We start from the raw sequence: 21455 nt of genomic DNA on the forward strand, positions 1-21455 counted from the left end.
CGCTTATCCACGCGTACGTTATCCAGACGCTTATCCACGCGTACGTTATCCAGACGCTTATCCAGACGCTTATCCACGCGTACGTTATCCAGACGCTTATCCAGACGCTTATCAACGCGTACGTTATCCAGACGCAAAGTAAAAAAAATCCTTTCTTTGCTACGCCGCCGCCACGCCGCCGCGCAGTTTGAGCACAGCTCCAACACGTGACCGTGACGTCTGACGTCTAATATATTACGTCTGACGCCTGAATACTATGGGATTTTGGCCAGACGGCTGGCGAGCGTATACACGTTAGTTCTCCTCTCAGTTTGCTTAGTGAGTAGCAGAACTTGCACAAGATACACCTCATACGTCGCCGCCTATGATTGGTTCCAACAGTGACGTCGCCGCGACGTCGCCGCACGGACTGACGGCGACGGAAGGGTCGACTGCTCCTTCTCCTTCTCCTGCTAAGGCCTTAGATGTGTCACAAAATGCACGCCATACTCGTAGCGCGTGCGCGCACAGCTTTAAAGCCCAATACATGCGTCCAACAAATTGAGACAGTGTCACGCATAATCAATGCTTGCTCAAAAAAGGTTGGTCGCTATATCTGGAGTCACCAACCCGTCGATCGCGGTCGACAAGTAGATCTTGGAAGCATTTTAAGTCGATCACGAAGATTTTTCAAAATCTGAGAAAAAAAGGCGCGAGGCGAGGCTCCGGTGCGAGTTGGGAGGTGCGAGCCTCCACTGACTGCGCGCGCACCTCCCGAAACAGACGAGACATTTATACTTGACACAACTGTTTTAGACTGAAAACCAGACCATACAACTGATTTAGACGCGGGTGCCGGTGTGATGAGATGTACTAATATCCGTCTGCTCGGGCATGATTGTTTTAGGCCTGTAATTGATTGATTATTGAGGTAATAGGGATGGCACGGTTTGCTGAAATAAAAAAACCAAACCGTTCGGTTCACCACACGCGGTTCGGCACGCGCTTCAACTTAAATCTGACAAAGCATCTGTAATATCATCTGTAATATGGCTTGCTATAAATGGCACGTAAAAAAAAACAGGGTTCAGCTAATAAGTGTTTCTGTTGATGCATGCGCATTCTGGCTTCCCAGACATTACAAAAACATGAAAAAAAAGATCTATATTGAGCAACTACAATTCATTTTAATCCTATAATTATATATTATAATTTATTTAAAGTGAATAAATTGTAATGAAAAATAAACAAAATTAAATGGCTAAAGTTAAAAATTATCGTATTTAGAAGAAAATTATTACATTTAACAATTAACTACATTTTGACACGACCTGCAAATTAACACTAGGAGTATGGTTGGACGGAAGCAGTGTGACAAAAATACTATCCCATAATTTTGCACAGTAATCTGACAATAAATATGGTACACCCAGATTTTCATATGCACACCCAGAGTCTCTTTTCTGGCTACACTTCTGGTTTAAATGTAATTTGATTGTAATCCTGGTAAAATCAAGTTGAACAAGTTTTTTTCTTTTTTTACAATTATACATCAATTTTAAAATTATATATTTTTTATTTTTTTTCTATAGGTGGCTGCTTATTGGTAAGAACCTATTTTGGCTTCTACCCTTTTTGTATTGCCACGTAAATCTACAGAATGTGATTTTTCTGCATGCATTTGTATATTTAAGCTCATTATTATTTGATTTTCCATATAAGCCTGGCTAGATAACACTAAATCTTCTAGAAAAAGGCTTGAGAAGCATTAGCATTTCCCTCACACTCCTAATAGATTTCTGTTAACTGAGCGGTGTTTACCATTTTCTCAGTGCAAATAAGAAAGCGGCAAAAAACAATTTCCCCATTTCATTTTCACTGTGACAATCAATCAGATTAAGTCTCTCTACACAAAGGCATTGATAACTTAGTTGAAATATATGAAGTGCATCAGAGATATCTATGACTATGAATGCAAAAATGAAATGTATTGCTGCCCTTTCAATATTTTGACACAGAAGAAAAGACACCTGACTGGCAAACATCTCATAAAAAAAAGTGTACGCTTTCCTCTCTCTGATTAGTTATCAGGCTGCGTGTGAATGACAGGGGTGAGGAAGGTCAGAAAGAGAGGGATGAAGATGAAGATATGATATGCGCTTCAGATGTGTTAGTATGCAGATGAGTTATATAGTTTGAGCGTGTTCTGATGAACCATGCATGAGAGAAGAGGCCAGAGACACGTAACTAAAGGTCAGACTGACCTGTGATCTGCTTCTGATTGTCTGTATAGATTTACATGACTGGCAGGATTTTAAGTGAAGAAACTTTGCACCAACCTTTCTCTGTGTTTTAAACACTTGTGTTATTTATTTATTTATTTATTATTATTATTCATTTTATTCTAGAGGTTAAACTGGCTTTGTCTGAATTCTGAAAATACCAAGGCAGTACACTGTTCCAAGTCCGACTCTCTAACCATTAGGCCACGACTTCCCCAAGTGAAGTATGTGATTTAGCAAAAGCTGAATTTGAAAAAGAAATTAGTAGTTTTATTTAGCAATAATGCATTGAATGAATAAAATTACAGCAGACATTCATATGGTATGTTATGCTCACGAAATCATAAAGGCTGGTAACTCTCCACAGTGAGGACACCTGCTAGTAAGGATTGTGTAAATGCATTGACAAAAGAGCAAAAACATGTTCATTTATTTTGTGTATAAGGTAAGAATTTTATAGAAAATGTTGTAAATTTAAATGATAAAGCTAATGCCAGATGAGTTCAAACAAAGTTCCTACAATTATTCAAACACAGTCATATAGAGAGAAACTTTTTGTGGCTGTTTAAGGATAATGTGGGAAATCCTGTAGCCCATTAACAGTTATTAGTGATATACTTCTCGCAATCTTCAAGACGAGCACTGGGAATAGCAGGCTACTGTTAGAGATGACCACAAGAGCACTTGAGTGTATCTCCTGATTACACTCTTACAGGCAGGAGAAAGCAAATAATTGGGTTCAACAGAAGTTCATCCATTCTCATCAAGTGCCAAAGAAAGTCAGCTGATTACAGCCGAGCTCCCTGAAAATGAACTCTTATATTCACCAGAGACTGACAAAAGCCTTCTCTCTACATGAAGATCAGACTTCTAGATGTATTGTTGGAAAGAATATGCTGCTAATGACTTTAAACAACTTATTTTGCAACACGGAAGTAACTTTTTCTTTCGTTGAATATGTGAGGAATAACTGTGCGTAAATGGTCAAAATGTTTGGCTACAAACCAGTTTGTTTATGATCACCACAATAAATTAAAATGATAACATCGTTATGCCAGTAGGTGGCGACAAGCTCCTGTCTTTTTGAGACACTGAATAATTATTTATATGATTCATTCAAAAACACTGATGTATTTATGAAGAAAACAAGTTTGTTGTTTAGAGACATTTTATATTTAGGACTACATGTTGAGCTCGGTTCTGCTGTGGCTTTTTCACTGACTGAGAAAACAGACAAAGCAAGAAATATCGAATCTAAGGTATAAGTTACTCAGTATTAACTTTATTAAACTGTTGTATATAAAAGCAAAAGTGTGCTGTTGTTACCGCTTATGCTAAACTAGAAGCATGGCTTGCTTAATGCTTATAATTAATGCAAGAGAGTATAGCTGATAGTATTTATAATCATTTTTGTTCATGTTTTTGACATGGCTGGATTACCATAAACCGATGTCATGACTTTGCCAAATGACACACTTTTCTAAACAAGTACATCTTTCTTAGGCGTCATCACTCTTTTGAATTCACTCTGATTGTTTTTAATCACTTACAGGTGTTTCTTCAACACTTGCATTTATGATTGGCTAAATGTCATTGCTCATGGCAACAGTAACTGCTGCACAAGTGCTCTATTTAATTCATCACTGTATACAAGGGAACGAGATCTTGACATCACTCCACAACATCCCATAAAATAAAATAAGAAGTCACCTATTTGAGAATGTACCTCCTTCCAAGATTATCAATATTCGGGTTTTATTTCCACCTTTGTCCATTAGAAAGACTTTTACTTCACAGGAAGGGTTTTAGTTTCATTAGAGTGTAGGGAAATTCCATTTCGTTCACTTTTAATCCATTTTTAAGATTCAATCAAGTGTATCTAAGAAACTTATTGCTATCTTTCCCCTCACTAAAACCTATTCAAAGTCAAAAGCTTTTATACATGCCTTCTAATCTTTCCCACAGCTAAAACTGTCCTTGTCCAAACTCATTTAAAACTAGATAATTTGACTTCCGAGGTGATAGTACTCTATAAATGAAAAGTGCTGATTTATTTCATAAGATATGTAATGGCTGGAAGAGAGATGAGTTTGTTCAGTGGAGAAATCAAATAAAAAAGACACAGAGAAGGAATTAACTACATAAGAGACAAGTTAAACGCAATGTCAAATGTGGAGGAGAAGGAGAAATGAACAATTATTGAAGGAACCTGACTTCAAAACAGAATGAGACAGAATCAGCTCTCATTTGCTCTTTTTCTGTTGCTCAGATATCCACAAACCTCCTCTGAGATTTCGGTTTCTCGGTTTTCAATTTTAAAGTATGTTAGTGTTATATTGCAATAATTGTTTTCATTATAATATTGCAAAGGAACACACTCGCACACTCCATTTTTATAGTACAGGCTCACTGCTGTTGTTACACTTGCATATCTCTCTCTCTCTCTCTCTCTCTCTCTCTCTCTCTCTCTCTCTCTCTCTCTCTCTCAGTAAAGTCATGTCTGGATATAGACAGTAGGTGTACATAAATATTGTAACAGGTTAAATATGGACATAAAAGCACATAGGCTTTCACCTATATATAAGGTGTTTCTCAATGTCAAGGAAGGATCCTCGGAAGCCAGTATTTCGAGGATGCTACGTCATCGACATCCGTCGAAGGGCTGTTCCATTGTCAAGGATCCTCGGAATTTCAACCAAGGACTGAGTCCTTCGTTCGAAGAATATCCCATACACAGGAAAGGATGCATATGTGTATCCTTCATGCTCTTCGCGCTATCAAATCACCCACAATCCTATGTGTGCAGCTTTGCTATCTAACGTTAGTTCAAAAATTAAAAAAATGTCAAACGTTAACGTAGTATGAGCGTTAACGGTTTTTATTTACATTACCAAACATTTGTTATAACTGTAGTAAATATAAGTAAAGTTTGACGTTTAAATGCCAGTACAAATTACTACCGTATTGATATTGTAAATTATACAAATACAAATAGTTAACTGAACCGGACCTGTCATTTAACAATTGGTTGTGTCATCAGCATTTATTTTATAAATAACTAGTTAAGTTGTCCAAGTAATTTAATGATACCATTCAAACGGACCTTTTCACTGACGTAATGACGCAATTACATGCACTTGCAAGCCTGTTCCATTTACGTGTTCTCCGTATGCTAAAGAGGAGTCTCACCTAGCCTCTAAAGGAAGTGACTTGGAAGGATCAGTCCTACCAACGAAGTATCCTTGACATTGAGAAACGCCTATAGACTCACTCGCCACTTTATTAGGTACACCTGTTCAATTACGTGGTAACACAAATTGCTAATCAGCCAATCACATACCAGCAACTCAATTCATTTAGGCATCTTGATATGGTGAAGAGGACTTCTGAAGTTCAAACCGAGCATTAGAATGGGGAAGAAAGGTGACTTTGAATGTGCAATAGTTGTTGGTGCTAGACGGGTTGATCTGAGTATTTCAAAAACTGCTGATCTTCTGAGATTTTCACACACAACCATCTCTAGGGTTTACAGAGAATGGTCAGAAAAAGAGAAAATATCCAGTAAGAGGCAGTTGTGTGGACGGGGATGCCTTGATGTCAGAAGTTAGAGGACAATGGGCAGAATGATTAGAGATGATAGAAAGGCAACATTAACTCAATAACCACTCGTAACAACCAAGTTATGCAGAATACTATCTGTGAACACACAACACGTCGAACCCTGAAGCAGATGGGCTCCAGCAGCAGAAGACAACACCAGGAGCCGCTCCTGTCTGCTAAGAATAGGACCCAGAGGCTACAATTCACACAGGCTCACCAAAATACAATAGGACAATAGACGATTGGAAAAACGTTGCCTGGTCTGATGAGTCTTGATTTCTGCTGCGACATTCAGATGGTAGGGCCAGAATTTGGTGTAAAGAACGTGAAAGCATGGATTCATCCTGCCTGTCTCAATGGTTCAGGCTGGTGGTGGTGGTGTTATGTTGTGGAGGATATTTTCTTGGCACACTTTGGGCCCCTTGGTACCATTTGAGCATTGTTTAAACACCAATGCCTACCTGAGTATTGTTGCTGATCATGTCCATCTCTTTATGACTACACTGTACCCACCTTCTGATGACTACTTCCAGCAGGATAATGCACATGTCACAAAGCTCAAATCATCTCACACTGGTTCCTTGAACATGACAATGAGTTCACTTTACTCAAATGGCCTCCACCGTCACCAGATCTCAACCCAATAGAGCAGCTTTGGGATGTGGTGGAATGGGAGATTCGCATTGGATGTGCAATAGACAAATCTGCAGTAACTGTGTGATGTTATTTTAATGTGGACAAAAATCTCTGAGGAATGTATCCAACACCTTGTTGAATCTATGCAATGAAGAATTAAGGCAGTTATGAAGGCAAAAGGGGGTCCAACCCGGTACTAGCAAGGTGTGCCTATTAAAATGCCCAATGAGTGTTTATGCTGTGTGTATATAAAGGAACATTGAATATTGAAGTTTCTAATCTGCCATATATGTTTGTTTGTTATCATAAAGAAAGTGTATTTTCTTCTTCTTCTACTACTTCTTCTTCTACTATCGGTACGCTTTGAAAAATAATCTTAAAATGTCCTCTTCTAGCGATGATTTGCCTCTGTGACGTGAGTCCCAGCAGTTCTGATGAATAAATGAACACATCCCAGAAATCTATGGAGATGCTTTGAAAACCGTAGCCTTTGCAATCTGTCACATCTGCGTGGCAGTATAAAATGAGCAAAGATGATAGAAAATCAGTGTGGGGATGATGATTTCTGAATCTGATGTATGGTACTGACTTCTATTCTCAAAGATGCAATGATGTTTATGTAGAACAGTGGTTTTCAGCCTTCATAATATGTTGAAAAGAATATTTTAAAAAAAATCGAGATTGTCACTCTAACACTTTATTAAAATCAGTGCTTATAAGATCATTAGATAATTTTAATTTGAACAGATACACATTTCATTAAAGTTTAAGATATTTTTTTTTTATATACGGTAGTATGCATCTTCACAGAACCCTGGTTGAAAACCTTGGATGTGGGCCATTATGTTTTATGGGACGTTTTATGCTAATTTGGCCTCATGGCTTTCAGTGTAATTCGTTCACTAAACCATTTTTACACAAATTGCAGTATTGAATATAATTTGATTTACAAACATATAAAAATCAGCTCTGGCTTGTTTTTTTTCTGAATGAGGTCCATTCAACTTTACGCTCTTCACATGAGCAACTGAAATGTCTGTCTATTAAGAGTAATGTATGTTATTGTTTAAAGGCAGTAGTGTATAATTTTGATAGACATTATGAATTGCTACTGCTTCAAATATTTTATTTACCTAAAATAAAAAAGTAAAGATGATATACTATTATTTTAAAAGTTTTATAATTGCTTGACAATTTGAGTGAAAATGTGAACAATTTTAAAGCTTTTGTTTAAATGGAAGCAATAACATCAGACATTTAATTATTTGACTGGTGACAAAGAAATGTCAAAATCCTATAACTTTGTTCATATCAAGTTTTCAGTAAGATTTTTCTCAGACTTTTGGACCCTGTAGAATTGTATGTAATAAAGTTTAGATCAAGTACTTCATTCAAAATTTCTCTTTTATTCTTGAAGTCAAAGTCTAGCTTATTGCCACAAAACACAGAAGACCAGAGCTGCTACAAGGGGATGTGTATGGAGCACGAAAATGAAGAGCTGCAGTGGCTAAGCACCAGAGAAAGTAGCATGGAAGCTGTGAGAGTAATAAATCATGAAATCCAGCAGTGGACCGATGAGATGAGGATATTCTGTATGAGTGGAGAACAGTATTGTGACATATATCAGTTCTGGAGAAGCTAGAGGGACTGAACCACTAGAATGGCGAGGTGACACAGATTTTCCTCTCTAATGGTTTCTAATGATGTGATTCAAAGCAGCTGAGTGGAGTGGAGTGGAGTGGAGGAGAGAGAGACACACTCCACTGCACAGCTGTAATCTCAAAAGTGACTAAACAGTGCACATAAAATATCCTCCTACTTTTAGAGTATGTGATGTATTCAGTGAGGTTCTTTAGGTGTGCAGGTGTGGATTATGCATACACTACCAGGCATCTATAGCTGATTGTGTTGCAGAGAAGTATGCACACTTGGACACCGGAGTAGAGACACTTCAAAGCAATAATGCACCCAAAAATTTAAGTTTCCTTCTGGATTATATTGATGTTTTTATCAGCTGTTTGTACTTTTATTCTGACGGCACCCATTCATTGCAGTGGATCCACTAGTGAGCAATTGATATAATGCTACATTTCTCTAAATCAGTTTTAATGAAGAAAACAAACTCATCTACTCCTTGGTTGGCCTGAGGGTGAGTAACTTTTCAGCAAAAAAAAATAAATAAAAAATTAGGTTAACTATCCCTTTAATGTTGTTATTTTAATCTATGTAATTAAGCAGAGTATATGCGTGCATATTTCACATAATTCGCTTTAATCTACTATAATACATATCTGAAGACAATAAAATGCTTCTTACTAGTTCAGTAATATTCAACTTTATCTTTCAGAGCTGAACATATTCTAGGATGACAAGACTATAATACAATTTTATATATAGTACAGAAGTCTCGTAAAAAGGAGGCCTGAAGCATCTTCATGTATTTAAAAAAAAGTGTAATAAAACACTACAGCTCTTACACATTTCATTTTACACTTCCAACATTATAGGCACTTCCAAAATTATCTGCCAAGGATTTAATCTGCCCTGACTCTCTCTAGATAATGAGGAGTTGTTGAATTTTTTGAGTGATTGAATTTAGTGTTTCCTTCGAAGCAAAAATTCTCAGTTTTATTGCCAGTTATGAGATTTGAACTTATCTAGAAGTATAATCGAGAGATAAACGTGTGTGCAAATAAGAGAAATTATTTGGGCAGGATTTGTGTATGTCTGTAATATTGAGCTGCGGGACTTAAACAGCCAGGCAGATAGGAACTTATATTAAGGCATTAAATCGTACCCCACACCAAGATGCAGTTTGGCTATAGGTGACAAAACAGTATATTTCATCAGCAAAAGCAGCCAGCACATTATGTGAAGTGACCTTCACTTTACTGGTGAACTATTTCAGCTCAGTGATGAGTAATGTAGCTTGAGTGCATCCAATCACATTATTGCATTATTAATACAGAATCTATCCACAGGCAAAATAGCCTTGGATTCACATCCTCCCACGAACCATGCCAACACACACACACTCCGATACACAAGCTCTATTTTACACATACTCTATTTTCATATTTTTTTTACTTTTTTACTCACTCATCTATTGAGTCCTCTAGAAATAATATTGTTTTCTCCAATGAAAAAGACTTCTTGTCTGAATAAGAAAATATACAATTTACAAGTGAAAACAGTCAAAAAAATGTCAGTGGATTTTTGATGCAAAGAAAACTGGATCATGGATGATTTTGGTCAGAAGTGATGGTATAGCACCCATGCACTGCAGAGGATCCATTCGTGAGCAAATCTGTTCATAATAAGAAACAAACTCATCTACATATTGGATGGCCTGAATGTGAATAAATTATCATTTTTGGGAGAAATATTCATTTAGTTAATGCATCATCTAATGTTAACAGTTGAGACCTTATTGTAAAGTGTTACCAATACAAAGCATCATAATAGTGGTGTATGGGTTCTTTTTCCTCCCTCAGCAGTAGATTATGTACACAAAGTAAATGAAAAGTTCTGAACAATAACTGTAAGAAGCTGTAATGTTGAGATTAAAGTAAAAAGCAGCCCATTTTTAATCCCAGGACTGTCTGAAGTCTTTTATATCCTGATATTAACCTGTCTGGCTCAAATTCCAGATAATTGTAACACGAAAAGCCAAAAAGCTCAATCAATTGTCCATTGATTGGCGAAGCAGCGAATAAATGGAGCAAAAGGCTAATCAGAAATGGTAAGACTCTGAAAGAAGCCCCTGTAACTTATTTTGCTCTTCCTTTGCATGTAATGATAGAGCAGAGAGTGAGACGGACATGACAAACAATTAAGATGGCCTGCTGTGTAAGTGTTACATTGCATCAAGGACTGGAGAAAATTAGCTGCCCAAACAGCTTTTCCACAGAAGCTGTTAGATTGTGGTGATTGTGTGTCCCCTGATGGTCACAGCCAGAACTGCACATACTGTAGGGTTCACTTAGAGGAATAGTTCACCTAAAAATACATATTTGCTGAAAATGTTTTCACCCTCGGGCCATCAAAGATGTAGATTAGTTGTTTCTTCATTCAAACAGGTTGAGAGAAAATTGCCATTACAGTGCATTGAATAGGTGCTGTCAGAACAAATCCTTCATTAAGTTCTTTTATACTAAGTCCAAAATATGCATTATTATGCTTCATTGAATGCAAATGTCCATCTGTCCTCACATATACATTTTAACTGACATATTTGTACAGAAGTGCTTTGGACTGTTTTTTCTTGTAAACAGTGCTTGAAGACAACTTTTTCACTGGAGAAAGCAACATTATGGATTGAGAACTCCCCTGTGGTGATGTCAAATCAACCAATAACTGCTTTGTCATGAAATGCCTTTGTGAGTAAATGCACTAGTGATATACCTAGTAGTAGAAGACTTTAACTTCAGAATTGGATTTCTACCTTAACCCCTGAGCATTCCAGCAAAGTCTTGAAAAGGAATACCCAAAGTAAATTGCATGCTGTTCTTGAACCATTTGGAGTATATGCATGGTTTTGGTCTCTTCTGAAAGGTGACCTTCTGAGCTTTATTCCTTAACAAACTTACAGTCTTGCTGGTATTGAGTAGTAGAGCATTCTCCCTACATTATTTTTCTAGCTTTGAGTGGAACACTAACAGGTTAAATAAATGATGTGTATGCCATATGTTTCAAAAAACGAGAATGAGAAACAGTTTTGGTTATTACCATAGTTGTTTTCTCAGTATATCTAATGGTATAATTTCACAGGCAATATAGTATTAGCAAATGTATAGCCATATTTGCTTTCCCTGATGCTTTGCAAAACAAGATTCACATTTCTGAATAAAAAGCAGAATGTCACTAAAACAAGTCCCAGGCATTTTTCTCACAAATCATGTGAGTGCATTGCACTTTACAAATTTTGTCGATTACTTAGAAATAATTTTTTGCAAAGTTACAAACCAGATTCCAAAAAAGTTGGGATACTGTACAAATTGTAAATAAAAACAGAATTCAGTTTCAAAGTGCAATATTTTACAACAAAGATGACATATCAAATGTTTAAACTGAAAATGTATAATTTTAAGGGAAAGATAAGATGATTTTAAATTTCATGGCAACAGCAAATCTCAAAAAAGTTGGGACAAGGCCATGTTTACCACTGTTTGGCATCCCCTCTTCTTTTTATAACAGTCCTCAAACATCTGGGGACTGAGAAGACAAGTTGCTCAAGTTTAGGAATAGGAATGTTGTCCCATTCCTATCTAATACAGGCTTCTAGTTGCTCAACTGTCTTAGGTCTTTTTTGTCGCATCTTCCTCTTTATGATGCGACAAATGTTTTCTATGGGTGAAAGATCTGGACTGCAGGCTGGTCATTTCAGTACCCGGATCCTTCATCTACGCAGCCATGATGTTGTAATTGATGCAGTATGTGGTCTGGCATTGTCATGTTGGAAAATGCAAGGTCTTCCCTGAAAGAGACGACGTCTGGATGGTAACATATGTTTCAGCATTGATGGTGCCTTTCCAGATGTGTAAGCTGCCCCTGCCACACGCTCTCATGCAACCCCATACCATCAGAGATGCAGACTTCTGAACTGAGCGCTGATAACAACTTGGGTTGTCCTTGTCCTCTTTAGTCCGGATGACATGGGTCCCAGTTTTCCAAAAAATGTTTATTCGTCTGACCACAGAACAGTTTTCCACTTTGCCACAGTCCATTTTAAATGAGCCTTGGCTCAGAGAAAACTCCTGGATCATATTTAGATATGGCTTCTTTTTTGACCTATAGAGTTTACGACGGCGAATGGCACGGTGGATTGTGTTCACTGACAATGTTTTCTGGAAGTATTCCTGAGCCCATGTTGTGATTTCCATTACAGTATCATTCCTGTATGTGATTCAGTGCCGTCTAAGGACCCAAAGATCACTGGCATCCAGTATGGTTTTCCGGCCTTGACCCTTACGCACAGAGATTGTTCCAGATTCTCTAAATCTTTGGATTTTATTATGCACTGTAGATGATGATGATAACTTCAAACTCTTTGTAATTTTTCTCTGAGAAACTCCTTTCTGATATTGCTCCACTATTTTTTGCCGCAGCATTGGGGAAACTTGACTTCTGATTTCTGAGAGACACTGCCACTCTGAGAGGCTCTTTTTATACCCAATCATGTTGCCAATTGACCTAATAAGTTGCAAATTGGTCCCCCCGCTGTTCCTTATATGTACATTTAACTTTTTTCTGGCCTCTCATTGCTATCTGTCCCAACTTTTTCCAAATGTGTAGCTCTCATGAAATCCAAAATGAGCCAATATTTGGCATGAAATTTCAAAATGTCTAACTTTCAACATTTGATATGTTATCTATATTCTATTGTGAATAAAATATAAGTTTATGAGGTTTGTTAATTATTCCATTCCTTTTTTACTCAATTTGTACAGTGTCCCAACTTTTTGGGAATCAGGTTTGTAGATCATTGTTGAGTTTCTTGGGCATTTTAAGAGCCACATTAATTTATGAGGAACAGCTTTACAGAATCTTGCTTATTGCTCCCATTAATCTGCTTATTTGAGCAACAGTGGGCTATTTTCATGCAGAATTTCAATTCTTAAGCTCTTTAGAAACCACAGGCCATTGCAATGTTAGATCACCAAGATTGAGTGATTTTATTAGGCAGTCAGAATAATTTTGAGTTTTATGAGTAGTTTTATGTTTAATGAGTGTTAATGACTAATTATTGAACATACAGAATGTAGTTAGTTGGTCATCACTTATGCTACTGTACATCTTTTTGTATTTTGGTAAATAAGACGTTATTTCACTAGATGGCAGCAAATTTACACAAAATGGCAAGGCAATTCTTGGCATTTGTTACAACTTCAGATTTGAAATCATCTTTTTGGAATCCTAAGTGTTCCTGTGAATTGAAAGTATTTAATCATTTATCACAATTGGAATGTGCTTTATTTGATGCCCACGATGATAGAGTTTTAGCTCAGAAATTGCTAGTAAACTTCACAACTAATCATAAAGAAACTGAAGTGAAGTGAAGTGAAGTGACATTCAGCCAAGTATGGTGACCCATACTCAGAATTTGTGCTCTGCATTTAACCCATCCGAAATGCACACACACAGAGCAGTGAACACACACACACACACTGTGAGCACACACCCGGAGCAGTGGGCAGCCATTTTTGCTGCGGCGCCCGGGGAGCAGTTGGGGGTTCGATGCCTTGCTCAAGGGCACCTAAGTCGTGGTATTGCAAGTACCATATTAAATTAAACATGGAATTTTGAAATGTAAAGATTTTTTTTTTTCATACTAATTATAGATTTTAGTTCTAGACGTTTACTGCATGCGTTACATATGCTTATGAGTCCAACAGCTATAAATAATGTTGTGCTTGGTTATCTTGAATTATACATTACTCGTGTTTGAAATCTAAAAAACATATCACACTGAAAAACATTTGTAGAAGCAATTTTTACTCAGAAACTGTACATTTCACAAACCATAACAAAGAAATGGCCACTAATGCATTGAATTAAACATGACATTTAAAATTTGTGTGTGTGCGTGTATTTTTTTTATTACAATTTATTTGTTTAGTGCTTTTCACAATACCCTATTTTAAAGCAGCTTTACAGAAAATGCATGCATCTACAGTACATCACTATATATATGGTTTGTACATGGTATGATATAGTATGCCTTTTATCTGATTTTTTATATGGTTTTTATAAATATGCTCTGGTTATGATTTTTTACAGTTTCTGCTCTAGTATAGTTAAACAGTGAATTATAGCTTAGATGTTAGCAATACCGGAAAACATGCAAACAGCTGCTGCAACGGTTGCATAGATTGCTTGGGAATTAAAATGGATTTACAGTCATGATTTGGGATTGTGGTAGAACCGTCATTTTCACGTCATCTGGTTAATCAGCTGACTTGAGAGTCATTTTGAGTCTGACACAGAGGGCAGATGTGAGTCGGGGCAGGAGGGGGAATGAAACCATGTAATATACCTACTCAAGCTTTAATCCAAAGCTCATCTTTGAATTAAACATGTTTCTCATGCTTCATTTGCAATCTACTGTATGTTTGCAGAGCAGCTGCACAGTTGCTATAAATAGAGAAAGGTAGGTACAATAGAGCTGGGGTTGTGTTTGCATTCATATGCAGGATGTTTATTGCTATTTGCCTTGTGTTACACCCTTTTAAATGGATTTGCCTGATTATATTTTTTACTTAATAGCAATTTATTCTTGGCTTCGTTCTCATTAAGGCTTTGTACATTGTGTTGATTATTTAAAAGCTTTTCAGAAGCATGTGTTAAAATTCAGTGCTTGATTAGCTCAACTATTTAAAATCATTAATTATTTGTCCATTATAAAAAAAGAAAATAAATTAATGTTACTTTTGAATCATTAATGGAGTTTGCTAAGGCAATAATTATTGTGGCATTCGTGTTTTTTTAAAAAAAATGGTTGTTTGCTATATTTAATGTTTAATAAATCACCATCCAGAACACCCTAACAACCACATAGAAATCCACTTAAACCACTCAGCACCTAATGCACTTAAATAAGATTGTTATTTTCTAGCCATTACAAAGTGATTGTGTCCTTAACACAATCCACAGCTTGCTAAATTTGTCCTGTGCCTCTGATAAAACATTTCTCAAACCAAATTAATCACTTCCTGGTTCCAAAATCCCAATTATGATCAGTCAGTGCCTCACACTCTCCATTAACCTCTCTGTTATTACTTAGCACCTTACATCCTGCAGAGCATGCTGGGTAGAACAAGACTGTCCTGTAGTGTTTTTCTCTGAATTCATGACTCTTTGAGTGGTAAAAAAAAAAAAAAAACCTTTCCCTTCCTGATTGAATCACAACTGGTCATAAGAGATGCATGTTAATACTGAGCATTGTATTCATTATTTCAGCCCTCTTTTTATTTATGCTACAACTGGTGATTACTCATTCACTCTTTACTGCATATTTCCTACAGTGGTCCAGAACGAGCACATCCAAAGCAGCCGAACACAGTCCCGTCAACAAGTGCACCACCTGAGGGCCAATGAGACTGATTTTTTTCTAATCTTTTCAGGTCATGCTCAGCCAGTCATAGCCTTAAACCTTCAGAGGAAGCATACTTTAATGTTTCCACTGCTCCAAGACAGAAAGAGCCTATTTATGTTTTATCATTCAAGTCATTTAGTGTGTTCAAAATGTGAACTCCTTTGTACAAAAGGAATTACCAATAATGTAAATGAATATCAACTTTATTGAAAGTTCACTTACCTAAAGCAATTTCAAGTAGTTTATTTATTTATTTTTCTTTGAATGTCAAATTTTATTCAGTATATTAAGCTTAAAGGGATCATATGACGTCACTAAGAACAACATTATTTGGTGTATTGGTGTAATGCAATGTGTTTATGTGATTTAAGGTTCACATTTCTGAAACGCATCGATTGTTACAAGGCTCATCATTCTGAAAACCGAAGTGTATGCTGATTGGCCAGCTATCCAGTGTGTTGTGATTGGATGAATGCGTGTGATGGAAATGTTACGCCCGTTAACATGCTGTGATGCAGTCCTGGCACGAAAAGACAAAAACAATAAAAACCATTAAAAATGAGGCATTTCTGGCATCCAGTGGAGACACAATTACTGATTATAATGACTTATACTGTGTTTTTATGTGTTGCGTATCGCGCTGCTTAAACATAAAACCATGTCTAAATTTGTGATCATAGAAAGGACAAACAACAAGCGCTACTCTACACTGCTTAAAACTGCATTTAAATCATCAGTGGCAAATTATTTAAATATGAAATCGTACTTACAGACTGTGAGTCAGATACACCAGACCGTCCTTGCACATCATCCCACATCATGACGTACACATGTGTTAGAACGAGCTGTTTCAGGAGGGTGTGATTGACTCTTTTATAAAGAATATCTCTTTGGATTCGAGACTTTAGTGTTTGCAACTTTAAAGATCTTCTTTATGCACCAAGAGCTTGTAGCACTCCAAAGAGGAAGGTAAAGTTTCAATCGCATCATATACAACAGTGAACATTTACCCAACATATTTAAACAAATATTGCAGGAACATGAGAATGTGCTGCACGATAGGAGCGTCTCTTTATCATTACATTTAGAATTAGTCAACATAAACAGATTTCTCTAACAGCACAAACCTCTCGTTTGAACTTAACATGCTGGCAAAACACTTTAAAATATATATATATATATATAATGTAATGCATTTTTTTAAATTCCCTTCTTATTTTGTAGTGCTTCAATGCTGACTTAATGCTTTGTGTCTCTGGAGACTCATCAGAGTTACATTGGGATGCAGAGCAAAGCTCCAACACTTGCCTTTAAGCAGAAGAGAGCCTGTCACCCCATCACCCCACTGTTTGATGCCGTGCCAAGAGGAATCACGTGGACAGAACGCCAAGCATAAAATGAAACATGAATATGTATGACTTAATCCAACCACTGCATGTCTGTGCATCTGTGTAAAGTGATTTATAGTTCTTTACCCTTTTAGCTAGTTACTTTTTGCATATTTTATTATTACATTTGCATATTATTATGTAACTACTTTAAGTAAATACTAGTAAATCAACAAAATCTCTGTTTTTGCAGAATGGCAATATTCCAGCGGAAATCGGACTTCATATTGGATTTCTTTTTCTACATTTGGCCTCATTAAGGTACGCTAAATCTCACAGAGATTGCATTACTCAAGTATGAAGAGAAATGTTGTGGCCCGCTGTGCATGGACAGGACTAACATCATGTATTTTGTGTACTTTAAATCAGCATTATAAAATATACAGCTTAAGCCTCTCATGAGACTAACCCCTCTCTCTTCCCTGGCTTTTTTTTTTTATTTTTTTTTATAAATCCTAAAGCTCAACAAAACATATCATGTGATTCTAAAAGTATTCAAATGCCACTCTACAATAAACACTAATATTGAAATAAACCTTATGCAGGTTTAATGGTGCAGAAATTGAATCCATGTGTTGAAAGAAATGGATAAATTATCACTGCAAGTCAACAGGGAGATTTTTTCAAGCAAACAGAAAGTTAGCAAGCTAAAGCACTTTAACCCTGTAAAGCATGGCGTATGAAATAATAGAAAGAAAAAAAGTCATACAGTCAATCAAAATCTATTTATTAATCAATATATATTTTTGAAATGGAATGGTTTAGTTAACCTGCCCAGCAGGCACACAACGTCATATGACGTTAATATTAGATTAGATTTAGGTCGCGACGTCAGGTAACCAAAATTCAATGTCAAGCCAACGTCTAATGACAACGTTAAATTGACGTCCAAGACCAACATCATCTGACGATGATATTAGGTTGTTTTTAGGTTGTGTTATAAAATAACCAAAATCCAACATCTAGCCAACGTCTCAAGCCAACGTCACATTGACATCGAATACTGATATTTAGTCGTCAGGTATGGCAACCAAAATCCAACGTTACCTAGACGTCATAATGGCAACGTCCAAACAACGTCAAATTAAAACATCATTTGACGTTGATCTGTAGTTAGTTTTGGTTGTGGCATTAACTAACCAAAATCCAACGTCTAGCCAACGTCTCAATCCAATGTCACACTGACATCAAAAACTGATGTTTAGTCGTCAGGTATGGCAACCATAATCCAACGTTTTCTAGACGTCATAATGGCAACGTCCAAACAACGTCAAATTAAAACATCATTTGACGTTGATCTGTAGTTAGTTTTAGGTTGTGGCATTAACTAACCAAAATCCAACGTCGAGCCAACGTCTCAAGCCAATGTCACACTGACATCAAATACTGATCTTAAGTCGTCAGGTATGGCAACCAAAATCCAACGTTTTCTAGACGTCATAACGGCAACGTCGAAACAACGTCAAATTAAAACATCATTTGACGTTGATCTGTAGTTATTTTTAGGTTGTGGCATTAACTAACCAAAATCCAACGTCGAGCCAACGTCTCAAGCCAACGTCACACTGACATCAAATACTGATATTAAGATGTCAGGTATGGCAACCAAAATCCAACGTTATCTAGACGTCATAATGGCAACGTCCAAACAACGTCAAATTAAAACATAATTTGACGTTGATCTGTAGTTTTTTTTAGGTTGTGGCATTAACTAACCAAAATCCAACGTCGAAGCAAAGTCTCAAGCCAATGTCACACTGACATCAAATACTGATCTTAAGTCGTCAGGTATGGCAACCAAAATCCAACGTTTTCTAGACGTCATAACGGCAACGTCGAAACAACGTCAAATTAAAACATCATTTTACGTTGATCTGTAGTTAGTTTTAGGTTGTGGCATTAACTAACCTAAACCCAACGTCGAGCCAACGTCTCAAGCCAAGGTCACATTGACATCAAATACTGATATTAAGTCGTCAGGTATGGCAACCAAAATCCAACGTTTTCTAGACGTCCTAATGGCAACGTCCAAACAACGTCAAATTAAAACATCATTTGACGTTGATCTGTAGTTAGTTTTGGTTGTGGCATTAACTAACCAAAATCCAACGTCGAGCCAACGTCTCAAGCCAATGTCACACTGACATCAAAAACTGATGTTTATTCGTCAGGTATGGCAACCATAATCCAACGTTTTCTAGACGTCATAATGGCAATGTCCAAACAACGTCAAATTAAAACATCATTTGACGTTGATCTGTAGTTAGTTTTAGGTTGTGGCATTAACTAACCAAAATCCAACGTCGAGCCAACGTCTCAAGCCAACGTCACATTGACATCAAATACTGATATTAAGTCGTCAGGTATGGCAACCAAAATCCAACGTTTTCTAGACGTCCAAATGGCAACGTCCAAACAACGTCAAATTAAAACATCATTTGACGTTGATCTGTAGTTAGTTTTAGGTTGTGGCATTAACTAACTAAAATCCAACGTCGAGCCAACGTCTCAAGCCAACGTCACACTGACATCAAATACTGATATTAAGTCGTCAGGTATGGCAACCAAAATCCAACATTTTCTAGACGTCATAATGGCAACGTCCAAACAACGTCAAATTAAAACATCATTTGACGTTGATCTGTAGTTAGTTTTAGGTTGTGGCATTAACTAACCAAAATCCAACGTCGAGCCAACGTCTCAAGCCAATGTCACACTGACATCAAAAACTGATGTTTAGTCGTCAGGTATGGCAACCAAAATCCAATGTTTTCTAGACGTCATAATGGCAACGTCCAAACAACGTCAAATTAAAACATCATTTGACGTTGATCTGTAGTTAGTTTTAGGTTGTGGCATTAACTAACCAAAATCCAACGTCTAGCCAACGTCTCAAGCCAATGTCACACTGACATCAAATACTGATTTTAAGTCGTCAGGTATGGCAACCAAAATCCAACGTTTTCTAGACGTCATAATGGCAACGTCCAAACAACGTCAAGTTAAAACATCATTTGACGTGGATCTGTAGTTAGTTGTAGGTTGTGACATTAACTAACCAAAATCCAACGTCGAGCCAACGTCTCAAGCCAATGTCACACTGACATCAAAAACTGATGTTTAGTCGTCAGGTATGGCAACCAAAATCCAATGTTTTCTAGACGTCATAATGGCAACGTCCAAACAACGTCAAATTAAAACATCATTTGACGTTGATCTGTAGTTAGTTTTAGGTTGTGGCATTAACTAACCAAAATCCAATGTCTAGCCAACGTCTCAAGCCAATGTCACACTGACATCAAATACTGATTTTCAGTCGTCAGGTATGGCAACCAAAATCCAACGTTTTCTAGACGTCATAATGGCAACGTCCAAACAACGTCAAGTTAAAACATCATTTGACGTGGATCTGTAGTTAGTTGTAGGTTGTGACATTAACTAACCAAAATCCAACGTCGAGCCAACGTCTCAAGCCAACGTCACACTTACATCAAATACTGATATTAAGTCGTCAGGTATGGCAACCACAATCCAAAATTTTCTAGACGTCATAATTGCAACATCCAAACAACGTCAAATTAAAACATCATTTGACGTTGATCTGTAGTTAGTTTTAGGTTGTGGCATTAACTAACCAAAATCCAACATCAAGACAATGTCTCAAGCCAACGTCAGATTGACATCAAATAATGATATTTAGTCGTCAGGTATGGCAACCAAAATCCAACGTCTACAAAGCATCATAATGGCAACGTCCAAACAACGTCAAATTAAAACATTGTTTGACTTTGATCTTTAGTTTGTTTTTAGGTTGTGTTGTGATATTTACTAACCTATACCCAACGTCAAGCCAACGTCTCAGGCCAACGTCACATTGACATCAAATACTGATATTTAGTCGTCAGGTATGGCAACCATAATCCAACGTTTTCTAGACGTCATAATGGCAACGTCCACACAACGTCCAATTAAAACATAATTTGATGTTGATCTGTAGTTAGTTTTAGGTTGTGGCATTAACTAACCAAAATCCAACGTCTAGCCAATGTCTCAAGCCAACGTCACATTGACATCAAAAACTGAAATTAAGTTGTCAGGTATGGTAACCAAAATCCAACGTTTTCTAGACGTCATAATGGCAACGTCAAAACAACGTCAAATTAAAACATCATTTGACGTTGATCTGTAGTTAGTTTTAAGTTGTGGCATTAACCAACCAAAATCCAGCGTCAAGACAACGTCTCAAGCCAACGTCAGATTGACATCAAATACTGATATTTAGTCGCCAGGTATGGCAACCAAAAGTCATAATGTTAATGTCCAAACAATGTCAAATTCTAACGTCATTTGACTTTGATCTTTAGTTTGTTTTTAGGTTGAGACATTAACTAACCAAAATCCAACGTCGAGCCAACGTCTCAAGCCAACGTCAGACTGACATCAAATACTGATATTAAGTCGTCATGTATGGCAACC

The 21455-nt window shown here is 36.9% G+C and overlaps 1 long non-coding RNA gene across 1 annotated transcript in view; it reads left to right on the forward strand.

Moving 5' to 3' along the window:
* The window catches only part of LOC127938402 (uncharacterized), a 97171-nt gene that overhangs the window by 56908 nt on the left and 18808 nt on the right, over nucleotides 1-21455 (forward strand). The window contains exons 2-3 of the long non-coding RNA XR_008148712.1: nucleotides 16816-17003; nucleotides 17173-17240. This is a non-coding gene — a long non-coding RNA (uncharacterized LOC127938402). The remainder of the gene's footprint in view (nucleotides 1-16815; nucleotides 17004-17172; nucleotides 17241-21455) is intronic.

The sequence above is a fragment of the Carassius gibelio genome, chromosome A20 (assembly GCF_023724105.1).
Source record: "Carassius gibelio isolate Cgi1373 ecotype wild population from Czech Republic chromosome A20, carGib1.2-hapl.c, whole genome shotgun sequence".
Taxonomy (NCBI): Eukaryota; Metazoa; Chordata; class Actinopteri; order Cypriniformes; family Cyprinidae; genus Carassius; species Carassius gibelio.